Source organism: Dendrobates tinctorius, unplaced genomic scaffold (genome assembly GCF_039654945.1).
Source record: "Dendrobates tinctorius isolate UK_male_01 unplaced genomic scaffold, ASM3965494v1 ptg000025l, whole genome shotgun sequence".
Taxonomy (NCBI): Eukaryota; Metazoa; Chordata; class Amphibia; order Anura; family Dendrobatidae; genus Dendrobates; species Dendrobates tinctorius.
Window position 1 is genome coordinate 7,526,324 of NW_027361693.1, and position 14,904 is coordinate 7,541,227.

Genomic DNA, 14,904 nt, shown 5'->3' on the forward strand with positions numbered 1-14,904 from the left:
ATAAAAGCAAGACCTCATTACATGCACACTGTACCTCAAGCATTTCAGAATCGCTCCTATGGCACCAGAGAGGACAAGCGCAGATAAAGATTAGCCAGGTCCATGCAGACATTTCAGGTCCAACCTCCACACTGCCTGTCCAGCACCACATGATAAAGGACGATCCAGGCCCAGATACAGGTGCGTAATCAAATAAAGCCTAGGGCAGGGCAGGGCTGCCGTTTAATGTGAACAGCAGCCTAGATCATTATTACATTTAGGAGGCCGCAATGGCACAGCGAACATAAAAAACGTAGAGTAGGACTCCCCATACGAGACTGCCTTGACGTGGCGGGGTAGCTCAAACAATTGATCAATTTTTTGCTAAATGTCTCATTTTTGAATACAGATAGAAACCAATGTGTGTTTTCACACTTTATGTATTACGTTCTGACCACAAGCAGCGCTGGCTTCTCCCCCTCTTTTTTCTTGATATTGGTTTTGTGGCTGACCACCACTGTAGCCGTGCGCGCTGGGTCATGTACGCTATTCTTTCTGTTTTCTTAGTGATTGATCTAGGCTGCTGTTCACATTAACAGCGGCCCTGCCCTGCCCTAGGCTTTATTTGATTACGCACCTGTATCTGGGCCTGGATCGTCCTTTATCTGTGGTGCTGGTCAGGCAGTGTGGAGGTTGGACCTGAAATGTCTGCATGGACCTGGCTAACCTTTATCTGCGCTTGTCCTCTGGTGCCATAGGAACGATTTTGAAATGCTTGAGGTACAGTGTGCATGTAATGAGGTCTTGCTTTTATACATTTAGGAGGCCGCAATGGCACAGCGAACATAAAAAACGTAGAGTAGGACTCCCCATACGAGACTGCCTTGACGTGGCGGGGTAGCTCAAACAATTGATCAATTTTTTGCTAAATGTCTCATTTTTGAATACAGATAGAAACCAATGTGTGTTTTCACACTTTATGTATTACGTTCTGACCACAAGCAGCGCTGGCTTCTCCCCCTCTTTTTTCTTGATATTGGTTTTGTGGCTGACCACCACTGTAGCCGTGCGCGCTGGGTCATGTACGCTATTCTTTCTGTTTTCTTAGTGATTGATCTAGGCTGCTGTTCACATTAACAGCGGCCCTGCCCTGCCCTAGGCTTTATTTGATTACGCACCTGTATCTGGGCCTGGATCGTCCTTTATCTGTGGTGCTGGTCAGGCAGTGTGGAGGTTGGACCTGAAATGTCTGCATGGACCTGGCTAACCTTTATCTGCGCTTGTCCTCTGGTGCCATAGGAACGATTTTGAAATGCTTGAGGTACAGTGTGCATGTAATGAGGTCTTGCTTTTATACATTTAGGAGGCCGCAATGGCACAGCGAACATAAAAAACGTAGAGTAGGACTCCCCATACGAGACTGCCTTGACGTGGCGGGGTAGCTCAAACAATTGATCAATTTTTTGCTAAATGTCTCATTTTTGAATACAGATAGAAACCAATGTGTGTTTTCACACTTTATGTATTACGTTCTGACCACAAGCAGCGCTGGCTTCTCCCCCTCTTTTTTCTTGATATTGGTTTTGTGGCTGACCACCACTGTAGCCGTGCGCGCTGGGTCATGTACGCTATTCTTTCTGTTTTCTTAGTGATTGATCTAGGCTGCTGTTCACATTAACAGCGGCCCTGCCCTGCCCTAGGCTTTATTTGATTACGCACCTGTATCTGGGCCTGGATCGTCCTTTATCTGTGGTGCTGGTCAGGCAGTGTGGAGGTTGGACCTGAAATGTCTGCATGGACCTGGCTAACCTTTATCTGCGCTTGTCCTCTGGTGCCATAGGAACGATTTTGAAATGCTTGAGGTACAGTGTGCATGTAATGAGGTCTTGCTTTTATACATTTAGGAGGCCGCAATGGCACAGCGAACATAAAAAACGTAGAGTAGGACTCCCCATACGAGACTGCCTTGACGTGGCGGGGTAGCTCAAACAATTGATCAATTTTTTGCTAAATGTCTCATTTTTGAATACAGATAGAAACCAATGTGTGTTTTCACACTTTATGTATTACGTTCTGACCACAAGCAGCGCTGGCTTCTCCCCCTCTTTTTTCTTGATATTGGTTTTGTGGCTGACCACCACTGTAGCCGTGCGCGCTGGGTCATGTACGCTATTCTTTCTGTTTTCTTAGTGATTGATCTAGGCTGCTGTTCACATTAACAGCGGCCCTGCCCTGCCCTAGGCTTTATTTGATTACGCACCTGTATCTGGGCCTGGATCGTCCTTTATCTGTGGTGCTGGTCAGGCAGTGTGGAGGTTGGACCTGAAATGTCTGCATGGACCTGGCTAACCTTTATCTGCGCTTGTCCTCTGGTGCCATAGGAACGATTTTGAAATGCTTGAGGTACAGTGTGCATGTAATGAGGTCTTGCTTTTATACATTTAGGAGGCCGCAATGGCACAGCGAACATAAAAAACGTAGAGTAGGACTCCCCATACGAGACTGCCTTGACGTGGCGGGGTAGCTCAAACAATTGATCAATTTTTTGCTAAATGTCTCATTTTTGAATACAGATAGAAACCAATGTGTGTTTTCACACTTTATGTATTACGTTCTGACCACAAGCAGCGCTGGCTTCTCCCCCTCTTTTTTCTTGATATTGGTTTTGTGGCTGACCACCACTGTAGCCGTGCGCGCTGGGTCATGTACGCTATTCTTTCTGTTTTCTTAGTGATTGATCTAGGCTGCTGTTCACATTAACAGCGGCCCTGCCCTGCCCTAGGCTTTATTTGATTACGCACCTGTATCTGGGCCTGGATCGTCCTTTATCTGTGGTGCTGGTCAGGCAGTGTGGAGGTTGGACCTGAAATGTCTGCATGGACCTGGCTAACCTTTATCTGCGCTTGTCCTCTGGTGCCATAGGAACGATTTTGAAATGCTTGAGGTACAGTGTGCATGTAATGAGGTCTTGCTTTTATACATTTAGGAGGCCGCAATGGCACAGCGAACATAAAAAACGTAGAGTAGGACTCCCCATACGAGACTGCCTTGACGTGGCGGGGTAGCTCAAACAATTGATCAATTTTTTGCTAAATGTCTCATTTTTGAATACAGATAGAAACCAATGTGTGTTTTCACACTTTATGTATTACGTTCTGACCACAAGCAGCGCTGGCTTCTCCCCCTCTTTTTTCTTGATGTAGTATGTATGTAGTATGAATGTAGTATATATGTAGCATGTATGCAGTATGTGGTATGTATGTTGTATGAATGTAGCAAATATGTAGTATGTATGTAGTGTGTAGTATGTATGTTGTATAAATGTAGTATGTATGTAGTATGTATGTATGTTGTATGAATGTAGTATATATGTAGCATGTATGTAGTATGTATGTTGTATGAATGTAGTATATATGTAGCATGTATGTAGTAGGTATGTATGTTGTATGAATGTAGTATATATGTAGTATGTATGTATGTTGTATGAAAGTAGTATATATGTAGTATGTATGTAGTATGTATGTATGTTGTATGAATGTAGTATATATGTAGCATGTATGTAGTATGTATGTATGTTGTATGAATGAAGTATATATGAAGTATGTATGTATGTTGTATGAATGTAGTATATATGTAGTATGTATGTATGTTGTATGAATGTAGTATGTAGTATGTATGTATGTTGTATGAATGTAGTATATATGTAGCATGTATGTAGTATTTATGTATGTTGTATGAATGTAGTATATATGTAGTATGTATGTATGTTGTATGAATGCAGTATATATGTAGCATGTATGTAGTATTTATGTATGTTGTATGAATGTAGAATATATGTAGCATGTATGTAGTATTTATGTATGTTGTATGAATATAGTATATATGAAGTATGTATGTTGTATGAATGTTGGATATATGTAGTATGTATGTAGTATGTTTTTTTTTTTTTGTTTTGTTTTTTTTTTACATTCAACACATTAGCCGGATGATGGGACTACTACTGTCCCATCATTGGCTAATGTGTCAATCACTGTCATTGTAGCAGGCATCACCCGATGGGACTTGTAGTCCCATCGGACGATACCTGCACACACACAAGACCCCCGGCAGGCCCGCACAGACCACCGGCAGCCGGCACAGACCACCGACAGCCGGCACAGGCCCCCGAGGGGCCCGTACAGACCACCGGCAGCCGGCACAGGCCCCCGGCAGCCAGCACAGACCACCGACAGATGGCACAGGCCCCCGAGAGGCCCGTACAGACCACCGGCAGCCGGCACAGGCCCCCGACAGGCCTGTACAGACCCCCGAGAGGCCCGTACAGACCGCCGGCACAGGCTCCCGAGTGGCCCGTACAGACCACCGGCAGCCGACACAGGCCCCCGACAGGCCTGTACAGACCCCCGAGAGGCCCGTACAGACCACCGGCAGCCGACACATACCCCCGACAGTCGGCACAGACCCCCCGCAGTCGGCACAGACCGTGCATCATGATGCGCACAGACCGCGCATCATGATGACATAATTTCAGCAGCCAATCACAGCCACAACAGTGCCTCATTGCATTATGGGGACTTCCTATTCCGGTATCCGATATTGAAAAAATATCGGCACTCGGTATCAGAATTCTGATACAGCGAATATCAGCCGATACCCGATATTTGCAGTATCGGAATGCTCAACACTACTTGTAAGTAATAACCAGTAAAGGCAAGGAAGACAGCTGCAGGCTGATATTAATAGCCTAGAAAGGGGTCATGGATACATGGATATTGACCCCTTTCAGACAAATAACATCAACTTTCAGCTGCCATAGTAATAGCACATCCATAAGATGCAGCATGTATGAAAACCTTGAACAGCCGGTCGAGGGTGCATACTGCTGTGCGAGATTTGAGCACGTTGTGCATTTGGAAGCCCAGATACTGGATCTAAATGTGCAGCTGGCATCACTGAGATCCATAGACAATATGGAAAGGAGTCTTCTGCTCACTGAGCAGACCCTCAATGGGATAGATGAGGGGGGTATGCTAGGTAGGAGCTGCAGGACAGCGAAACAGCTGGCTGGGTGACAGAAGGTGGGGTAGAGGGAAGAGCACCAGGGAGGCTAGTCCTGATCTGGCACACCCTAATAAGTTTGCTAAGGCTGGTTTCACACTTGCGTTTTTTGCACTGCGTTTTTGCGCATATATGTGCATGCGTTTTTTTTCTCCTATATTTAACATGGGTGCGTATTGTCATGCGTTTGTACGCATTTGTATGCGCATTTGTTTTTTTGTAGTGTGCACCCAGGTGCACAAAATGCAACCTGTTGCATTTTTGGTGAGTCCGACCTGTCTCAAAAAAATGCACGTGCAAGCAATGAGCACGGAATTCACCCAAAAACACATTAAAGCCTATGGGTGCGCTGACGTGCACATGGTCATGCGCACGTCAGCATTTAAAAACGCATGCTTTTTTTGTAAAAACCATGCACCTCCCATCTTCTAACAGTGACGTCCTCTTTTTCACTGCCTGTCATGGCTCCTGCGCAGGCACACTGCTCTGTCCTGTTGAGGGCAGAACAGAGTACTGCAGTGTGCAGGCACCGTACCTCTCCCAGCACCTGTGCACTGCAAGACTCTGCTCTGCCCTCAACAGCGCAGAGCAGTGCGCCTGCGCCAGAGCCACGACAGGCAGCAAAAAAGAGGACGTCACCATATGAAGATGGGAGGTGCCAGACCGGATGGCGACATCCATTGGACCGGACCGAATGCCGGAGTGAGTATAATCTAACTTTTTTCTTATCTTTCAGGTTACATTGGGGGCTTATCTACAGCATTACAGGACCTGTTGAAGCGTATTAAGCGCGAAATGGCTGTTGTCCGTCTTCCAGCACATTGCTCCCGTGCCTATGCCGATGCCCTGTGTATGTGAAATAAAGTGATTTGATTCACATGAATGGTGAGTGCCATCCTGCTTTTTCTATTTCTTTGCAACGAAATTTTCAATTACTATGTTGCTCTGCCCAGTCTCAGAGTCTTCGTCACATGTGTTTTTCTTTCTTGTTCCTTGTAGACTCTGCCATGTTGGTGTTCTGGATTGAGGCCTTTTTCGGATTTCTCCAGTCCCGCTTTTTTCCTGTTTCGGATTTCCCCTGTTCTGCTGTCCCGGTGTTGTGCTGCTGTCTTAGTGTTGTACTGCTGTCCTAGTGCTGTGCTGCTGCCCGGTTCTGTACTGCCTGACTGCTGTGCTGTTGGACTACTGCCTGTAATGTAGGCGTCCATTGTGTTTTTATTTTTTTTTCTTTGCTTCACTGTTGGCTTTAGTAAAATATTTATTTTCTGTTCTTTTCTACTTTAGTGTTTCACTTGACTGCTGCCTGCTATTCCAACATGTCCTTCAGTGAAGACCAAAATGCTTCCCAGAGTGGACATGACAGAGATTACGTAATCATATTTGATATGCTGATTGTTATGTAAGTGTAGGAGGAGGAGTCCCCGCTCTGTATCCAGGCTGGAACCAAGGGGTCCGTCACCAAGGTTCCTAGGGAGACTGTTTTCGGGGGACACAATTGGGGGATGGATCACAGAGACTTCTAGAAAGGTTGGGGGAGGAGCTACTATAAAAGGGGCTGAGGACGCCAGAGAGCCAGTCGATGCAGCAGGAGAGGAGAAGCGAGGAAGCTAGAGGGCACCAGAGAGCCAGAGCGAGAGCTAGAACCAGAGCAAGGAGGGCAGAGCAGCGACAGGAGAGACTGAAGGGAGACTCATCGCTAGCACAAGGGAGATGGCACCGAGCCGTCCAAAGGAGAGAAACCACCCGGCTCCGCCCCGCAGGTGTGGCCTGTCCGCTGCCACCCGCGGCCGCCACCGCCCAACTCCAGCCTGCGGGTGCGGCCCATCCGCTGCTGCCCAAGGCCGCTGCTACTCCACTCCTACCCACGGTAGTGGCCTGTCCGCTGCCGCCTGTGGCTCCCGCAGCTCAGCTCCGGCCCGTGGCTGCGGCCTACGCCATCTGGACCCCGGGCAACGCCATCCCACCTCTGCCGGGAGATGCTGGGGCATAGGAACGCCCGAAGTCTCTGCCAAATCTTTGTTGGCTGGGCCCAGTGGCTGATACGTTGAAGTATCATTGACCATCGCTCTGCCCGACATCTGAGAGGATAAGTAACAGGTTGTAGTTAACATTCTGGACCCGTAGTCGGCCATACCGCGGCCCTATAGTGACTGGTCTTTGCCTGGTTAGTCGTGTTTGTGTCACCAGTGTATTCTTGTTTTGATTCCTGCGAGGATAACTGCTGTTTACTTGTTTGTTTGCTCCAGATAGCCCCTATAGGCATCTATATTTATATAAAAGTTACATCTTAAAGTTCATCCCATCTCGTCACTGCATCCCGCGTACCTGCGATTACTACATTTGGCATAGTCAGCAGGATGCAGTCTCCAAGCGCGAGCGGAGATGGTGTGGGCAAGGGGGGCAACGGTGGGCCCCGGCCCAGCCTATCATTGGGGGCTATGCTGAGCAATCTACCCAGGTTCTCCGGCAGCAATACTATGCTGTGGAACTGGACAGAGCGAATGCGAGGGCTATTTAGGATGCATCCGCTGACCCCTGACCTAGAGGCAGAAATGGCCCTAATGACGTTGGACGGGAAGGCCCCGGATTCCATAATGTTGAGGCCCCTGGGCAGCGAAATACCTTCGTCAGGGTGTTACAATCTTAGAGGAGACCCATGGGGACCCGACTGATGTGGGAGAACTGAGAACACGGATGTTTAGTCGCATGCAGAAAGAGGGGAAAACAGTGATGCAATATATGAATATTTTGCAGGAATTGTTTGTAGCCATTGAAAGGAAGGACAGGATCGGCGTGGACGTAACATTACATGATCTTTTAGTGACCGGGCTACGAGACACCCTGACGAAACAGGCTCTGCGAGAGCGGGTGCAAGTGGACCCGCATCTGACTTTATCGGAGATAGAAAAGGAGGCACGCGTTCGGGAACAGGAGCAAGGGGTGACGGTCCCTGTGGGGATGACTCGGAGTATCGAAGGCAGGTGCCAATGTCAGAGGAAGACCGTGCCAAGACCGCGTTCATTTTCCCCATGGCACTGTTCGAATTTAATTGTATGCCGTTCGGGCTGGCTAACGCCCCCGGGACCTTCCAACGGCTGATGGAGCGGTGTCTGGGAGATCTCAACTTCAAGGCCACGTTGATATACCTGGATGACATCATCATCTATGCCGCCTCATTTGAGGACCACCTGCGATAGTTGTGGCAGGTGCTCGGGTGGCTGCAGAAGTACGGATTGAAGGTAAAGCCCCAGAAATGCCACCTGTTTTGTACACAGATCGAATACCTGGGACATACCGTCTCTGCCGAAGGAGTTAGACCATCCATGGAAAAGGTCGCCATGATCCAAGGGTGGCCTACTCCCAAGACAGTAAAGATGTACGAGCCTTCCTGGGGTTGGCTGGATATTACTGTCGCTTCGTAAAGAACTTTGCATGTCGAGCCCGAGCCCCGCAAGTCCTGTTGAAGGGGCCCCCTGCCGGAGCGAATGGATGGAAGATTCAGTGGCGAGAACTGCAGGATAAGGCCTTCCAAGAACTCAAAGCCGCACTCTCTGAAGCCCCGGTGTTAGCTTATGCAGATTTCTCGCAGCCGTTCATACTGCACACTGATGGGAGCCTACACGGACTAGGAGCTGTATTGTCGCGAGTCCAAGACGGCCGGGAAAGAGTGATCGCTTACGGCAGTCAATCACTCCATGACTCCGAACGTAATCCCGACAATTACAGCTCCTTTAAGCTCCAGCTCCTCGCAGTAGTGTGGGCCATGACGGAGCGGTACGCAGAGTACCTGGCGGGCTCCGAGGCGGTGGTACGAACCGACAACAATCCGCTGGCCCACCTCAAAAACACCAAATTAGGGGCCCTGGAGCAATGATGAGTGGCCCGGATGGCGAAGTTCAAGTGCAAGATCATCTATAAAAGGGGAGCGGAGAATGTACATGCTGGCGCCCTCTCCAGGATTCGACGTACAACCCCAGGGCACAGTCGAGACGACAAACTGGAAGGAGAAGAGACACCGTTCGCTCTGACCCCTGCTGGACTCACTGCCACGACCCGAGAACAATCCCACATATGACTCACTAGAGGCATGCTAGAACAATCCCGGGAAAAGTGGATCCAGCAACAAGAAGATGGAGAGATTGGGGCCCTGCACCAATGGGTGGACACCGGCTGTGACGAGGTCAACTTACGCTGAGTCAACTTTTTCTTTAGCGTGGACCCTCTGGGTCATGACACCCACCCACCTAGGGCGAGCTGACCTTGTGAGGAACCACCCCCTATACAGGGAGTGTCAGGGGCAAGACCAAGGGGGTGAGCCACCATGACTGCTGTCACCAGATGGCCGGCTCAAGTAGACACCAGTTATGAGAGTCTGAGGACCAGGGACGAGCAGGAAACAAGACAAGACAATACATGAATTCAAGGTTTCTTCATTAAGGCAAATTCAGGATAACATAAGTGCAAAACAGGATAACAGGCAAACACAGAAAGGTGCGTGCGTGGCACGCCAAGGTCCATGGAATAGTACGTGCTAGAAGACAAGCCCGGTTACCGGCAAGGACACGATGGCATCGGACTCCGGACAGCTGGCATGGATCAGGGCATCAGGCTGTAGTCATCATGCTTACGATCTCTGGCAGGGATGGCAGGTTCTAGGAATCCAGCAGGCAAACCAGGGTATAGGCAAGGAGGCACGACAGATCTCCAGGCATGGTACATGTTAGGGAACACGACGAGGTCCAAGGCAAGATTCCAGGCAGGGTGCGTGCTAGGTGCACATCAAGGTCCAGGGCAAGGTGCAAGGCAAGGTGTGTGTGTAGGGGACACGCCAGGTTCAACGTGCAAAGGACGGTGCGTATGTAGGGGACATGCCAGGGTTCAAAGATCAACATACAAGACAGGGTCCTGCACGTGCCGAGGGACACGCCAGGGTCAGGGTACAAAGCGGAGTTCTGCGCGTGCCAAGGGGCACGCCAGGGTCAGGTTCAAGGCAGAGTTCTGCGCGTGCAGGTTGCACGCCAGGGTCAAGGTACAAGGCAGAGTCCTGCACGTGCAGAGGGGCATGCCAGGGTCAAGGTTCAAGGCAGAGTCCTGCACGTGCAGAGGGGCACACCAGGGTCAGGGTTCAAGGCAGAGTCCTGCGCGTGCAGAGGGCACACCAGGGTCAGGGTTCAAGGCAGAGTCCTGCGCGTGCAGAGAGCACACCAGGATCAAGATTCAAGGCAGAGTCCTGCGCTTGCAGAGGGCACACCAGGGTCAGAGGCAGAGTCCTGCGTGTGCAGAGGGGCACACCAGGGTCAGGGTACAGGCTAGGACCTGTACGTGCTAGAGGGCACAAGAGGGTACATGGCTAGACCTGGGGGCACTTTTACAGAAGCACTGGGAGGTATGCCACGGGGCAGGCGAGGGCCTGCGCGTGCTAAGAGAAGCACGGAGAGCACAGTGCAGAGACAGCGTAGGTGCAAGGAAGCACAGAGAGCATGGCTGGGCACTGGCTAGCTGGTCGGGCTGCAGCACAAACAGGCGGGCAAGACTCCAGCGAACCCGGCTGGGGCATAGCAGGCGACACAGCTGTCACTGACCGACGAGCACAGCTGAGGCACAAGCAGGCGGGCATGACTAGGGCGGGCACAGCTGAGGCACAAGCAGGAGGCTAGGAAGTCCAGGCGCATGCAAAGGGCACACGAAGAAACAAGGCGAGGCAAAGCGAGAAGCAAGGCAAGGATAAACAGAGTACGGAACATGGAGCGGAACATAGGCAGAAACACAGAGTCATGTCAGAATGAGAACAGAGCTAGCAGCGGAGCGTAGGCCGAAGCCCAGAGCTGGGTCAAGGGAGAACCTTGAAACTAGCCTGGAAATGTGCAAGAGAGCACCATAGGTAAGAGAGGAGGAATGGTGCGTGTGCCAGGAGGCACTACAGAGCACCATAGGTAAGAGAGGAGGAATGGTGCGTGTGCCAGGAGGCACTACAGAGCACCATAGGTAAGGGAGGAGGAATGGTGCGTGTGCCAGGAGGCACGACAGAGCACCATAGGTAAGAACAAGGAAGAACAAGCAAAGACAGAGAACATAGGAAGGACCACAAGGCAGAGCATAGCAAAGGCAAGACATGGCAAAGCAGGCAAGGCAGAAAACATCAGAAGGACTACAAGTCCAAGCATAATAGAGACAAAACATGGCACAATGGACGAACACAAGACCAAGCACGGGACAAGAGGCAGAGTACAAACTCAGAGCATGTGCAGAGATGCACTACAAGGCAGATAGCAGGGGCACAGAATACAGGGAGCTACCGAGCAGACCAAGCAGCCATGCAGGGAAGCAACACGATACTCAGGCCCTGACCATAGGAAGGGGCAGTCTGATATAGCACCATAGCACCTGCACTTCCGGGTCAGGACCAGGGAACGACTTCCGGTTCAGTTCCTCCAGGGTCATAGAGAGCGTTGCTAGATCATACTGGCTGGACCATAGGGAAGGTTACATGATCAGGGGCTCCAGGAATACAGAGGATTGCAGAATCAGACAGTGCTGGAACATAGGAAAGGCCACATGATCTGGGGCTCCAGGAATACAGAGGATTGCAGAATCAGACAGTGCTGGAACATAGGAAAGGTCACATGATCAGGGGCTCCAGGAATACAGAGGATTGCAGAATCAGAGCAGAGATGGATGGTTACCTAGCAACGGCGTGCAGCTATGAGGTAAGGCGCGCGTGCACACTGTTCCAGGAGTCATGTGGCATATCAGACATGGCAGGCATGACAGTCAAAACATACATGGTGGGCATGACACTGCCAAAATACCTAACGACACTCAGAGACAAACTTTGACTCAGGACACTTTGCTAATGCTACGCCAATGGGAGAAATTGGTAATCAAAGGAGGACTATTGCACCCAAGGCAGTATGGCGGACAGCATCAGCAATAGCTTGGCAAGTAGTCGTACCAGGAGCCCAACTTAAAGAACTAGCTCTAGAGTCCCATGAAAAAGGGGCTCATTTTGGGGCTCAAAAGACTTTTCAGTGGTTACAACAAATAGTTTACCATCCTCGCTTGCAGACTGCAGTGGAAGAAGCTTGCCGTGCGTGCCGCCTATGTGAGCTAACTAAACCACCCGCACAACAGGCCCCAGTGCGGACCATAGTAACATCAGCACCCCTCAAACTCTTGATGATTGACTATTTGACCATTGGCCCCATGCACCAGGGGTATGAACATTGTCTCGTCATGGTGGACCATTTCACCTAGTTTGCCATGGTAACCCCTACTCAAGATCAAACTGCGGAGTCGGCCGCCTACGCGATTTGTAAAAACTTTATCCAAGTGTACGGCTGCCCCCAACTATACATTCATTTCTGGGTGCGTGCTTCCTGGGAAAAGTCATGGAAGAACTACACCATCTGTATGGTATTGATAAATCCCAGACCACTCCGTACCACCCACAAGGGAATGGGGCCTGCGAACGATTTAATCGGACTCTAATCCAAATGTTATGCACCCTAGAGAGTGACCGGAAGGCCCGCTGGCCAGAGCACTAGAGTTGAGCGACTTTGGTCGGATCGGGTTTCATGAAACAAAATTTGAGTAGGATGAAACTGGTCCGACTAGGGCAAAAAAAGTCGGAATTAAATCCGGAAGAGCAACAACCGTGGACAGGCGTCTCGTCGTGGGTCAGGAACCACCGGCATCGGCTACAAACCCTGCACCGAATCGTCCACACAAAACTCCAGGACCTGGAACATCCAGGGGGACTCTGCCTCAACCCATCAACCTCCGGGCCGGGGATCGGGTACTCGTACAAGATCAGCGCGCTTAGAACAAGCTGGAACCCCGCTGGGAAGAGAGTCCATATCGAGTGCTGCGCCGAGTAAGCCCCGATGTACCAGTGTACGAAATACAACCTGAGAAAGACGGGGATCTCTCTACCCGTACCGTGCACCATATTATGTTACGTCCCTGTACTTCCACTGACCCCACACGACCCGAGACCACGCCTCAGGTCTCAAAACCTCTGCCAGCAGTATGGGATGAGGATGACGAGGAAGACCTCCCAGCAGTACAAGCGGACACTTCAAGGAATAATATCCCAGCAGACCCAGTCGACCCACCAGGCCCGACCAATGCGCCACCTTCCACCACCCCAGAAGACACAGTTGAACCAAGACGCTCCAAGCGGTCAACAGCTGGCAAACCCCCGAATGCTACGAACAGGATCAGTTCGTATGGCAAAGGAAACTTTCATTTTGAGACACCGACCCAGACCTCCCCAAGCCCTTGCCCGAGGACTGGCAAGCATACAGGATGGGGGAGTGTAGTAGGAGGAGTTCCCAATGTGTATCCGGGCCAGAACCAAGGGGGCCATCACCAAGGTTCCTAGGGAGACTGTTTCCGGGGGACACAAGTAGGGGATGGACCGCAGAGACTTCTAGAAAGGTTGGGGGAGGAGCTACTATAAAAGGGGCTGAGGACTCCAGCAGGAGTCAGTCGACGCAGCAGGAGAGAAGTGAGGAAGCTAGAGAGCCAGAGTGAGAGCCAGAACCAGAGCAAGGAGAGCAGAGCAGCGACGGGAGAGACTGAAGGGAGACTCACCGCTAACAGAAGGGAGATGGCACCGAGCCGTCCAATGGAGAGAAACCGCCCAGCTCCGCCCAGCGGGTGTGGCCTGTCCCCTGCCACCCATGGCTGCCACGGCCCGACTCCACCCCGCAGGTGGGGCCCATCCGCTCCCACCCACAGCAGCCGCCGCCCGACTCCACCTAGTGGGTACGGCCCGACCGCTCCCACTTGCGGCAGCCGATGCCCGACTCCACCCCGCGGGTGCGGCCCATCTGCACCTGCCTGTGGCAGCCGCCCGACTCCACCCTGTGGGTACGGCCCGACCGCTCCCGCCCGTGACAGCCAATGCCCGACTCCACCCTGTGGGTGCGACCCGTCCTCTCCCGCCCACAGCCACCTCCTGCAGTTGCGGCTTTTCCGCTGCCGCCTGCGGCCCCTGCAGCTCAGCACTGTCCCGCGGCTGTGGCCTACACCGTCCGGACCCCGGGCAACGCCGTCCCACTCCCAACGGGAGGTGCGACACAGAGGAAATCTTCAGGGGCCTGCTGTGCCCCCACTTCGCCGGGGCGAAGGAACCCCCGAAGTCTCCGCCAAATCCTCATCGGCTAGGCCCAGCGGCTGATACACCGAAGCATCATCGACCATCTCTCTGCCGGACATCGGAGAGGATAAGTGACATGTTGTAGTTAACATTCTGGACCCGTAGTCGGCCATACAGTGGCCCCATAGTGACCGGTCTTTGCCGGGTTAGTCGTGTTTGTGTCACCAGTGTATTCTTGTTTTGATCCCTGTGAGGATAACTGCTGTTAGCTTGTTTGGTTGCTCAAGATAGCCCCTATAGGCATCTATATTTATGTAAAAGTTACATCCTAAAGTTCATCCCGTCTCCAGTCTCATTACTACATCCCGCGTACCTGCGATTACTACATATTGACTGAAAATATACATGTGATAAATCATGTATTTTCTTTACAGGAACCTTCCAGTGCAGAAGAGCAGGAGCAGTCAAGTGGAAATGAAGCTTCCCAGGGTCGTCGGGCTCAAGTTCCTGAGGAGGAAAGACGGTGTAGTCTTTTCATTATCAGAGTTGTAATTGAATGTGGTTTCAGTTTTGTATCTTTAAAACTATATGACTTGTATTTTTTTTCTTTCTATTTTATCTATAGGTTCCACAATGTGAGGAAGGCAAACCCGTGATTGACAACGACAAGCTTATTACTCTTGTGCAAGAGCGAGTAGCATGATCGTCACCATTCCGACTCAGGATTGATTCAACGACTCTGGGAAGAAGTGGCCAGATCGCTC

General features: G+C 50.9%; 1 long non-coding RNA gene across 1 annotated transcript; it reads left to right on the forward strand.

The window, feature by feature from the left end:
- Window positions 1–284: 284 nt before the first annotated feature.
- LOC141084601 (uncharacterized) lies at window positions 285–6,308 on the forward strand. Its single transcript, XR_012231050.1, has 3 exons — window positions 285–2,923; window positions 5,774–5,922; window positions 6,037–6,308. It is a non-coding gene; the product is annotated as an uncharacterized lncRNA (long non-coding RNA).
- Window positions 6,309–14,904: the final 8,596 nt, after the last annotated feature.